This window comes from Anarrhichthys ocellatus, unplaced genomic scaffold, assembly GCF_004355925.1.
Source record: "Anarrhichthys ocellatus isolate YVR2014 unplaced genomic scaffold, GSC_Weel_1.0 scaffold71, whole genome shotgun sequence".
Lineage (NCBI taxonomy): Eukaryota > Metazoa > Chordata > Actinopteri > Perciformes > Anarhichadidae > Anarrhichthys > Anarrhichthys ocellatus.
Window position 1 is genome coordinate 263,407 of NW_022280101.1, and position 10,952 is coordinate 274,358.

At 43.7% G+C, this 10,952-nt stretch overlaps 1 protein-coding gene across 4 annotated transcripts in view; it reads right to left on the bottom strand.

The window, feature by feature from the left end:
- Positions 1-10,636, bottom strand: part of dgkg (diacylglycerol kinase, gamma) — an 83,728-nt gene extending 73,092 nt beyond the window's left edge. For all 4 annotated transcript variants that reach the window (XM_031873436.1, XM_031873440.1, XM_031873437.1 and 1 more), the window contains exon 1: positions 10,311-10,636. The gene's annotated coding sequence lies outside the window, so the exon portion shown is untranslated. The remainder of the gene's footprint in view (positions 1-10,310) is intronic.
- Positions 10,637-10,952: the final 316 nt, after the last annotated feature.

The following is a 10,952-nucleotide window of genomic DNA, read 5'->3' on the forward strand; positions in this document are numbered from 1 at the left end:
GTGCGTGTTTGTGTCTATGTGTGTGTGTGTGTTTGTGTCTATGCGTGCGTGTTTGTGTCTATGTGTGTGTGTTTGTGTCTATGTGTGTGTGTGTTTGTGTGTGTGTGTGTGTGTTTGTGTGTATGTGTGTGTGTTTGTGTGTATGTGTGTGTGTGTGTTTGTGTCTATGCGTGCGTGTTTGTGTCTATGTGTGTGTGTTTGTGTCTATGTGTGTGTGTGTTTGTGTCTATGTGTGTGTGTTTGTGTCTATGTGTGCGTGTTTGTGTCTATGTGTGTGTGTTTGTGTCTATGTGTGCGTGTAGTTGGAGGAGCTCAGCCCGACAGAGAGAGCAGAGCAGATACGCGCTGCAGCGTGATAATAAAGGACATCAAAACATTAAAGAGTACCAATATGAACATCAGTAACGTCAGAGCTTGTCAATACTCCCGTTTAATACCGGGTTTCTGAACACATTACTACTTTCAGATAACAAAAACGCGGGGGGTTATTTACACCTTCACGGCACATTATGTTCATTATAGCACTCCGTCTGTTTCATTCTGAATGCTTGAAAAAGCAGTGGCAATTTAAGAAACCAGAAGCAACAAGACATTGTTCAAACAAGGGCAGTCACAATGCACTATTAAAAGAGAAACACGTCATATTTTAATGAATTTGCAGCATGCATGTTAGTGTATCTTCATGATGTGATCAATTCTCTGATTATAATATACAGATGGTGCCTAACAGGGAAAGATAGCTAAAAAGTATTGAATATATTTTCGATTTCCGCTTCCGTTGTAGAATAAACACATCACCATCAAATGGGATGTTTTATCAACATGAAAACCAACAAGTCTTCCAATCTCAATGACAAAATGTGTCTAAGGAGAGTTGGATTGGGTAGGTTTAAGCACAAGTTAAAGCTACTACAAGGAACTTTAATTTTCTGTTGGTTTTGGCGGTCCCTGTGGACAAAGGTGGTAGTGTTACAGACCACTGGACTCCTTTTAGAAAACCTCTCATTTTACTGCAGCAGGGTCTGACACTGCCTTTCTCAGTCCTGGTTCTGGTTCTCCTTTGCCTCCCTTGCCTCCAGCGGGCCCAGCAATACGGCCTCGGCCTCCAGCAGCGTGGTGTCCATGTTGGCTCCAAGCAGTTCAAAGTTCAATTATAGCCGCTTTGAAGTCTCTCATTTTGTTTATCCAACTGTCCACATCCTGACCTTCTCAATAACAGGTTGTCAATACCAGACAACAGTCCAGCCAGATGAAGACCACAAGACGTCCTTTTTAGGTAAACATAAACGTTTCTGTTTAAGGCAATTGAACATATGGCAATTTTGTTAATATGACAAAAATATGTTGTTATCTCCTCACAAAAATCCCTTTGATTAAACCTAAGAAGGCAGGAAGCTGAGGGTGGATCATTTTATTGCCATTTTAACGCACCACTCCAGTCTGCTGTTGTTGTGTCTCCACATTCAACACCAAAAGGTGTTCCAAGACATAAAGCACGTGGAGAGAGCATCACTGGCAAATTAGGCTACTGATGATGATGATTACAGTGTTAACACTGAAGAGGAGGGAACGTAAACAGAAACCGGAGCTCTGACATAATTCTAGTAAGACTAGAGGACTGATCCAGAGTCCGTCCACCGATCAGCATCAGAAGGGCGTCGGCGCAACGTTGACACTTTAGTGTAAAAAACTTGAAGCGAAATGCCAAACAGGATGCTTCTAAAAGACATTCCCCCGTGTAGCGTGTCGAGCAGGATGCTGCGGGCTAGGCAGACCCCTCGCTACAGGAAGAGAGTGTCGGAGTCCTGATAGCAGCAGCGAAGCTCTCGACACAGACTCACTTCTCTTGCTCAGCGTGGCCACGTCTGCTGCAGGAAGCCATAGGACTGTGTGACCATATGATTAAATGAACACCAGCAGCAGCTGTTCTGCGTCAAAGAAGTCTGTCATTTTCAGCAACGAGATGATCTCCATAATCCATGCACTTGCTAAATTTAGACCTGCCGCTATAACTGGGCCGGTAGCTTACCCAGCAACTCTCGAAATCCAAGATTCAAGCTCTAATTTGCACCTGCATCATGTGGCGGCTCCAACTGAAACATTTTATTGGTTGATTATGTTTATGGTAAACTGAAGCTAAAATCTATTGACATTTGGTGCAAATTCTACAAAGAAAATGTCTTTTATTAAAGATTAAAACAGTTTAATTATTAGACCTCTAAGAGCTCAGATTCATGCTACACTTCATGAGGCCCTTGTGCTTTAATTGTGCCTCAAAGTAAGAGCAATCGTGTCTCAAATGTGAAAGTTTAAAATGGGGAAGTGTACCCGATTCACACCCATAACAGAAAGCGCTACCATTTCACAGCCTTTCGATACCACCTGGTATAAGACGACAAGTTGAAGGTTGAGTCAACTGAAATGTGATGAAGTCAGAAAATGAACGGGAATCTCACAAAGGACTGGAGTACACTAATTGTCTCATGGGAAACCCAGACGAAGCAAACTCTCTGAGTGATCAACAGCTACAACTGCAGCCGCCTGGGTGCTTCACAAAGACCTGAACACTGCGACAGGAGAGCTTTCCACTCAAAACAAAGTGTGTTTGTTTGGCATGGCATTACAGGCTCTGCATTTTAGCTGTTTTATTGCATTAACATGCAAATCACACCTGCAGAATTCTTACTTTCAAGCATTATGTGTCCTATATACATTAAACATGAAACTTTTTCAGTGCTTGTACCTTTGGGTATCTGGAGTACCTAACCAAACACAAACTGTGAAACAAGACAACCCCGTCAATTTTTTTGTGCCTGGCTATATCAGAAAACATGATATTCAACAGGCCGTTCAGGTTTGGCCCCACCTACTTTTGCAAAGGTGCACCCATAGACTGTATATAAGAAGTGGGCGTAGTCATCGTGACGTCAAGAATGCGGAGGAGTGACGTGTACAACGTATACGTCTCTGGTAGTGGCAGCGACCTGTCAATCACAGTAAGCCCCGCCCTAAAGCATACCCTGCTTTATGGTCTGTCTGACTCTAAATGGACCATCATTTACTAAATGAACATCATGCTGTATTGAAGAAGACTTGAAACTAGAGATTGAGATCATAAACTCATGTTTACAATGTTTACTGAGGTAATAAATCAAGAGAGAAGTAGAGTCATTTTCTCATAGACTTCTATACAATCAGACTTCTTTTTGTAACCAGAGGAGTCGCCCCCTGATGGTCAGGAAAGAGAATGCACGTTTTAAGACAATTCCGCATCAGCTTCACATGGTAGAACCGGAGGTTGCCGCCTGGGTACACCCTATTTTTCTAACAAGCCAACTGGGCAGACTGGGCTTTTTCGGGAGGGGGGCTTAAAGAGACAGGCGCTAAAATGGAGCATTTCAGACAGACTGAATACTGGTATATTCAGACAGACAGTGTGAGTAAAATAATGTGTTTTATGAACATTAAAGCATGTGAACATGTTCTAGAAATCCGAACTACAAACTGAAAATGAGCATAACACAGCATGTTCCCTTTAAGTGTCTGTGCATGCAGTATCAATGTGGCATTGCACACCAGTAGCTTGTTTCTGCTTTGCATTTTCCTGTGACCTAAAAGTGTAGATGTGTGTGTGTGTGTGTGTGTGTGTGTGTGTGTGTGTGTGTGTGTGTGTGTGTGTGTTTGCCTGAAATCTTCACATTCAGAGCTTTCTGTAGAATGAGAAAATCAAACGGCTCAAGTGCCTTAGAGCCCCGAGGTTTTAAGCCTTCTACCCTTTGAGACCAAAAGGAGCGCCAGCTCTTCAGTATTCTACTCACCAGAGCACTTCAATCACCTGAATCCTATGGCAGGTTTCCTCTGCTTTGTTCAGACGAATTAGCGCCTGTAATGGCTGATTAGGTTCTCTGTAGCGTTCGAGGGTGCTTGAGAAAATAAAGAAAGGCCGTTAAGAGTTGTGATATGATGAATAACGTTAAACCATTTTCAATGGCAAGTAAACGTGAGACAAAATGTGTTCATGTTTCGTTTTATACCACTCTATAATCGGCATAAACTGTGGGTTACTTGGTTGAGTTGGCTCGGTCTGCAAGAGTTGCAGATCGAAGGAGAGTGTGAATAAAGGGCTCAGTAATTCAACCAGAGAGTCCCTCAAACACTGATTTCCCGGTGGGAGAGCCCTGAGCTCTCATAGACTTAGTGGATCAAAGTCTGTGCGTGGAACTGGGTCCATCTTAAATAACTCTTGCATCCAAAGCAACCGCTGCACTGCTCCCTTTAAAACTTCCATTATATTAGAAAAAGTACAGCATTCGGAGCCCAAATTGGCTCTTCATCAAGTATTAATTACTGTGCAGCTTTTTTTAAGCCTCAGCAGCTGAACAAAAAAAATGTGAGTATGTTTTGCACACTGGGGGATTAGGAGACGGTCCTCCCAGGATCAGTCATTACAAGTGCCCCAAAATGACATGTGTTTATGTGACAAAGCCCCTTGAGTTATTATGATGGGAGGAAGGAAAAACAAAAAGGAAAGTCAGGTGATGCTGTTATAAATCTGTGCAGAGACGAGGCCAGAAGGGATGAGTGGGTCAACAAAACACTGGACTTAGAGACGGGAGTCTGTGTTGTTGAGCATGACAGCCACACATCCTAGCCTGTCCTTACCTTGACTAAGCAGTTTTAACCAAAATGACGATGCGTCCCTAAACCAGAGCAAGTTGTGATAATATTAGTAATATTGACGCGGATGGGTTTACATAGTTGAAAGCCTGGTGCGTCTCATACAGACACTAAAGGGTGCCTCAGTGCGTCGGTATCAGACACCGAGGAGTACTTACCAAGCGTCGGTATATGACGAGTTGCATAAAACAGATTTATTTTTCAACAGTGAGTTGTAGCAGTTTTTGAAGGCACGGAAAAAATAATAGGAGGAGGGCATTGACAACAACCTTGTTGGGGTTTAGCTTTAACCTCTGCACTTTGTACACCCTCCCTCTCTGCACTTAATTTAAATCTACCGTAAACTGCCTCTTTGTTACCGCGACGGCTTTGCAAGTTATCTCATTCTCTGCCTTGTATTATTCCGATTGCTTTTAGTACTTCCTTGCTACAAAAAAATGTTCTCTTCTTGCTGACAAATAAGAAACTCAATTCAATGGCTGGGACTTCGCATCGACGACCACAATACAGGGGAAGTGCCCTTTCCAAATTAAGACCGTATTTAGTCCCAAAACAAACTACGCCTCATTCAATGGAAAACATTTCTCAAAGTGGAGTACTGTTTGAGGTTTTGCTTTCCTTCTGTGTGAGGTTTTCAGTGGGGGGCATCAAAGAGGCCAAAGATATGGCTTAAGACTCATTTAGTGGCTAATATTGTTGAAGACAATGAACTGCACGGGGACACGGTTAACCTTTGGGGCTTCAGACTGAGCTTCATCTTTACCCATAGAAGGAGTGCTTCTGATCCCTTGTCAAGACTTGACAGGACACACGTACTGTACAGATAATCACACACACACACACACAATCCCAGACTATCTTCACCTCTCTCCCCCGTTATCGCAGCTCACTGTTTCCACTTGGTGATTTGTTTTATTAAAATGTGATTTTCTCTGCCACACTTTCTTTCCACCTCAAGAGAATGAATCATGTCAGTTTTCACCTCTGTTTTCTCAGCTTGCAGCAGAGGCAAGTATCTTTCTCAGCGTCGTTAGTCATCTACTGAAGTTCTACCACACAGTTATTTGCCAACAGCAGGTGCACATTGTCAAAGTTATGAGTAGCTGTAGCTAACACCTACAGTGCGCTGAGAGCACACCCTGGACACTCAAACTATCCGAGAAGGTCGTGGATCGATCTTTGCGATTAGCTCTGCTGCAGGCTATTGGCTCACATCGGGCCGTGGCTTTCTGTGCTCTCACCTACCGGGGATGTAGCCTCAAAAAGACCAGGAGTATTTATGGAAGGCCTGGGTGGCATGGCAACTGGGGGATTGTGTCTAAAACGCAGAGGGGAATGGAAAGGCCGAGGTGTACACAACAGCTGATTGCACTGTATTTAAAGGGGAATGCCAACCAATTTAATACAGTAGATTTATACGCTCTATTAAACATGAATGTGTGTGGATTACAAGCAACTCCTTCTCGAAGCCTGAATCCAAGGAACCAAAACATCTTCCCTCTGCAATAGTACAATACAGCAGACTACATTGATACCTTGAATGATTTAAGATCCTCTGCAGACATGTTTTAAGACAAATGGAGACACTCTGCGTCTGATTAAAAGTTAAATTAGTAACATGTTTACATGCTTTAAGGATCAAGAACACTTTATTTTCCCCATAATGTCTGTCTGAATATACCTGTATTCACCCTCTGTCCGAAACCCTCCGTTTAAGCCCCCCCCCCCCTTCTCGAAAAAGCCCGGTCTGCTCTGATTGGCTTGTGAGATAAAATATGGTGCACATTTGAAAAGGTAGTTCTTAACTGTGGGTAGAGACACAGATGGGGGACAGTATATTCCAATGAGCATGCGTGTGACATAGGAAGGGGAGCCAAACCTGATTGGCTCTAACAAAAAAACCGAAGGGTTGTCTCATGTCACAGTTTGAGGGTTGAAAGGCACTTCAGATACCCAAATGTATGTGCTGATGCCGCTCCCAGCCACCCCTCGGAAGGAAGCTCAGTTCGACCGATCTCTTTATTTCGGTCACTGCTCAAAGCTCATGACCATAAGCGAGCGTTGGTAAATTGATGGACTTGGAAATCGAGAGCTTTGTCTTCCGGCTCAGCTCCCTCTTCACCACAATGGTCCGGTACAACGCCAGCATCACCGCTGATGCCGCACCAAACGGCCTCTCCGTGAGCAGGACCCCAAGATACTTAAAATCTCTCGCTTGAGGCAGCAACTCAAGCAATCCATTGTTTTCCCTCAGAGAACCATGGCCTCAGACTCGGTGGTACCGACTCTCATTCCGACCACCGCTCACTCGGTTTCAAACCGCCCCAGTGCACGCTGGAAGTTGTTGGAAGTCAAATTCCAACAGAACCACGTCATCTGCAAAGAGCAGAGATGCACTTCTGATGCTCCCAAACCGGACACTCTCCTCCCGCTGGTTGTGCCTTGAAATCCTGTCCGTAAAATTCCCAAAAAAGATTGGTGACATATGGGACGATCCTGGCAAAGGTCAGCACCCACTGGAAGTGTGTCTGACTTTGTGTCGGGTAGACGGACACAACTCTCTCACAGTTCTTTAACCGCAGATCACTTGTAAAGATCACATGATTTTGGGACCTAAACTTCCTTGAAAGCCATCACGAATACTCCGACCCAGACTTTACATTCCAGTGAAGGCATGCCACTGCAGGTCTGTCAGTATGAGACAGACAGGAGCACTGCAGTAGGTCTGGTGCGCAGAATGTATTGGATTAGGAAGGTTAGACCTGTGTGCAGGCTGCCGAATGGCCTTTTTTTCAGATACCATATTGGCCCAAATTGATCCTGTTACTTAAAGATAGTGTTGTCTTACGAGTTGTTTTTTGACTTCAAGTTGCAAAACTTGCGAATTTATATCCGTCTAGTATATCAGCCCCAAATATTCCCAGTAAGACCAGTTAAACCTACTGACTAGTTTTCTGTTGGCTTTTAGTAGCTGTGTTTTCCTGCCGCAGAAGTGTAAAGTATCTCTTTAAGCCTTAACTGCCAAAACTGACTGGACAGGGTAAATTAGAAATACTGCCATGTTGTCATGAAATGTCATGTTACAAGAATAAAAATGAAAATAGACCTTCTTCGTGTGGTCCTAAAACTGACTTGAGCTTGCCAGGAGAGTGTGAGAGCATGTGAGAAACAGAATGAAGGAGCTGCTACTGATTCTGTTTAACGGTGTAAACATGTAAAATAGAGACCAGTAGGCAAACGGATTAATGACTTCATTTAAATGCAATTTTATATTGGCTATCAAGTAGATGATTAAAATACTTTTGTACCAGTGTTCAAAGATTGATGTCACTTTGTTGGGTTTTCCTTTTATTAAAAGCACATATTGCGATGTGAACGGGTCGCCCCTGATTAATCTACAGAGAATTATCACCTGAATCTGAAGCTTCCTTCAGCGTGTCCCCTTTAAGTCTGACAGCTTGATTGGCTCAATTGCTTTTTAACCGTCAAAAACGCCGTTTCATTTCACAATGCCAAACGAATTAGTAAACTCGAACACGGTTGAGTGCGTGGATTCAACAGTCAGGTCGCAGAGCGATAAATACATGTGACTAGAGCAGAGTCATTTGTCCCGGTAATGATTGCCAATAGTAACCTTTCTCACTAAACACAAAAGTCAGATGATAGTGGCTTTTTGTCCAGTGCGACAGCAGCATTCATGGCAGCTGTTATCAGAAAAAGCTTTGTGAGAAACCCACCGTAGACGACCTGCTCGGTACCAAACAACGGACAGACACATGGCTGGTGAACATAGCTAAAGAGACAGATGTTTTCCTCAGGAGTCAGTGGAGATCAAAAGCAGAGCTAAAAGAGAGCGAATATTGGACTTGCATTACATTCAGCACAAAACTAGGCCTGTTTATAAGGCCAATGGCTCAGCAACACATCATTGTTTGTGTGCAGCCTGTGGTTTTTTTTGTTGGTTTTTTACCTGGAAGTGAAATACTGAGAGCAAACAACAACACTTTCAGTCACCTGTGAGGGGAGCTTCAATGCCAAAAGCTACTGATTCAGTCAGTGACAATAATGACTCAGAACACCCAGAACGTTAACGATTAATGTTACAAACATCTCTATTATTTAGTTTACAGTGATTTACGTTTTTTTATTTATTTAAAGGTTTTAAATATGCCTTTCTTCGTTCAGTGTTTCTTACCTAAAAAGCTTAAAGTTGCAAAAGAGGGGATGGTGTCTCATAATCAGGGTTATCTTCTATTTGGGTCAGTGCGGAAATGATGAAAGGAATCAATGTAAGTGGGTCTGTGCATGCTCTCGACCTAATCACACAGATCTCAGACAGGCGATTGTTCACCTCTTAACCCATGTGATGAAAGACGGCTTTTTTCATCAGAAGGCTTTTCAGCACCATCTCCCCACAGACCTCCGCTGACCCACCAGCTGGCCTCAGAGAGAGACACACAGTCACACACTGTACGCACAAGTGCTGATATTCTTTCACAGGACTCGGGACGTGAGCTGCATATCACAGCGCCGCTGTATGATCCTCTTCCCATCACCCCGCTATCCATCCTCTGTCTTTTCTCCTCCCTGTTCAGCGTCTGCCTCCCTTACTCTCTCTCTGCTGAGCCTCTCCTCCCGACTCTCTCAGCTCTGCCCTCGTTGTTCTCGCAGCCGAGACTCGGGGCAGAGATTCCCCTAATGTTTATCAGCGATCGAGTGGATGCTGTCAAGGAATAAATAACCATTGCGTTTGGTGATTGCTTGATGAGATGTAATTAGGCGCGCCGACTGCAGATTAATCAGGAGAAGGCTCGTGCTAAAGTACCGCTCTCAAGGAGGCATTAAGACGAGCAACATATACTCAAAATCCCAATACTGTGTAATTATAGACTCAACATTAAAGTGAAAGCGATAGAATTATACTTCACAGTAGAATATATCAGCCTTTCAGTATGTCACCTCTGCTTCTGGACAGCACAAGATTAAAAATAATAACCTGAAATATAGATGCAAATCATTGGTCAATTACTTTAAAATATCCTGGTTGAAAATTGGTAAAAAAAAACCTGATTATGAGAGAAGTTTTGCATGAAGAGTTATGCCCTTCTCCAAAGGTCACACTATTGGTGAAACATGTTACACTATATTGTCAGCCTTACAAAAACAAAGACTTTCGATTGATTTTTTTTATTCCCAGGAAAGAGTGACCTGAGCCTGACAGGTGATGCTTGAAGCCATCACTGGACACCAACTGATCTGACTACAGTACAGATGTGACAATGTGTTGAATTGTTCTGTTGAGAATGAGTCCCAGACGTTTTGCCTTTAATCTCCCACCCAAACACACGTCTCATCCAGCGCCGTTCTAACCTCCTCAACTACATGACAAGTTGTGATGCCCAAAGAAACCTCCGCACAAAACATGTCTGGTTCAGACACGGTAGATAATAAATAAATGACAAAAGTTGGACTGAGAAAAACACACATTTGGACACAGAAAGCAATAAAAACAGACAGAAAAGAAAAGGGAATTCTGCAGTCAAGAGAGAAAAGACAGATCATCGTCGTGGGAGCAAGAGAAGGAGACAGAAATGGGACAACGGGAGGAGTAAGCAGAAAGAAGTCTTCCCTACCTCTGGCCATTGCTGCTCCCACTATAGTCCATGTAACATCCCTCTTTGGTCGTTTGCTGAACACCCAGCCGGTCAGTCAGTGGGCTCCAGGATGCGGAGTCGAGGCCGGTCTGGACTGGTGTCTGGTTCCCAGTGAGCAGTCAGCAGCAGCCGAGTCGTCCTCTCTGCTCCACACAAACACTCGGCTTACATGCAGCACGACAGCAGAGGCACTGGAGCCTCGGCAGGGACAGCAGCAACATCCCTCCCATCCACCCTGAATTAATTAAGCCTTTTTTTCCCTCCCTCAGATGCCCTCCCTCTCTCCTTCTCTCTCTCTCTCTCTCCTTCTCTCTCTCTCTGATTCTCATGTGCGCATGGTTAACGCTCTCTCTCTCTCTCTCTCTCTCTCTCTCTCTCTCTCTCTCTCTCTCTCTCTCTCTCTGCCTCTCTCTCTCTGCCTCTCTCTCTCTCTGCCTCCCCCTGTGTTCAGTTTCCTCTAGCTCTCTTCCCTCTTTCTGTCTCACTGATCAACAGCTGTGAGTGGCTCGTTTTTTCCTCCATTCATCCTTCTGCAGGATTAAATCTGTCTTTCCTCTCTTTATACATATATAAATAGTATAATATTAATGAATTAATAATTAATAATACTATATTAATTGC